Below are 1,788 nucleotides of genomic sequence, written 5' to 3'. Positions count from 1 at the left end.
CAGACTCTGAATGCTTGAGTGCAACAAATGTTGTGAAGGAAAGTAAGTTATGGCACAAATAATTTGGTCATCTGAACTTCAAAAGCTTAGGACATCTGAATTCAAAGAACTTGGTACAACGGATTCTTGCAATTAAGAAATCAAAGAACTCATGCAATGTGTGCATGAGAGGAAAGCAACCAAGACTGCCATTTACATCTGAAATCCCTCCAAGAGCAAAGCATGATCTAGGTGTGGTACATTCTGATGTGTGCAGACCATTTCCAGTACCTTCACTTGGAGGGAATAAATACTCTGTGTCATTTGTTGACGAGTTCACAAGAACGACATAGGTATCCCTCATAAACTTAAAACGGGAGGTGTTGCTGAATTTAAGAAATTCAGAATCAAGGTTGAGAATCAGAGTGTTCGAGAAAATATCTGATTAGACAATGACAAAGGTTACGTGGGACACACTGGTATGCTGCTATGATGGTGATGCGTTAATGGAAAAGGTAAAGCTTCAGTATCTATATAAGAAGCATGAGAATCTCAGTAGGAAGAATAATAAGAAGGTACCTGACTACATCTCTAGAGTGATTCTGATCACAAATGAGATGAAGTCGTATGGAAAAAATCTCTCTGAAGAAAGTATCATTGAGAAGATACTTAGATCTCTTAATTATTAGTTTGATTATATTGTGGTGGCAATTTAACTTTCTAAGGATCTTGGCACCATGATAATTGAAGAGTTGTAAAGTAGTCTAGAGGCGCAAGAGTTGCGTCTGACTGAGAGAAACTCTGAAATGTAGGTAGAGCAGCAGGCTCTGAAAGCAGCTTCTGGTAAGAAATATCAGAAGCAGTCTTCGTCAAAAGCCAGGAAGAGATCTTATGGTGTTCAGAAGTTAGAACCCTCAAATTCTGGAAGGTAGAAGAGTGTTCATAAGGAGAAGGAGAAGTATGACAAGAGGAATGTTCAGTGCTACTACTGTAAGAAGTTTGGCCATTTCGCTGTTGATTGTTGGTCAAACAAGGAAAGGAAGTAAGAAGAAGAAAATGTAGCCAGAGGAGATTTTGATGATGAATTTGTGTTGTTGATGGCTTCTGAATTTGTTGATGCGTATTTTGCAAACTAGTGGTATATGGACATTGGGTGCTTAAATCATCTTACTAGAAATAAGAAATGAATGGTTGACTTTGACTCTAGAAAGAGCACAAAGATCATATGTGCTGATGATAAATACCTCAATGCTGAAGGTGTGGGAAATGTCAGAGTAATTCTGAATAATGGTAAAACAATATTGATTCAGAACGTCTGGTATGTTCCTGACATGAAAAGCAATTTGATGAATGTAGGCCAATTAATTGGGAAAGGTTTTTCAGTTACCATGAAGGACAATCTTTTGAAGTTGTATGATTATAATCACAAGATGATTATGAAGTCATAACAAGGGAGAAATAGAACATTCTAAGTGAATGTTAAAACTGCAAACTCTGAATGCTTGAGTGCAATAAATGTTATGAAGGAAAGTAAGTTGTGGCACAAATAATTTGATCATCTGAACTTCAAAAGATTAGGACATCTGAATACAAAGAACTCGGTACAATGGATTCTTGCAATTAAGAAATTAAAGAACTCATGCAATATGTGCATGAGAGGAAAGCAACGAAGACTACCATTTACATCTGAAATCCCTCCAAGAGCAAAGCATGATCTAGGTGTGGTACATTCTGATGTGTGCGGACCATTTCCAGTACCTTCACTTGGAGGGAATAAATACTCTGTGTCATTTGTTGACGAGTTCACAA

Source organism: Lathyrus oleraceus, chromosome 1 (genome assembly GCF_024323335.1).
Source record: "Lathyrus oleraceus cultivar Zhongwan6 chromosome 1, CAAS_Psat_ZW6_1.0, whole genome shotgun sequence".
Taxonomy (NCBI): Eukaryota; Viridiplantae; Streptophyta; class Magnoliopsida; order Fabales; family Fabaceae; genus Lathyrus; species Lathyrus oleraceus.
This window is presented reverse-complemented; position numbering follows the sequence as displayed.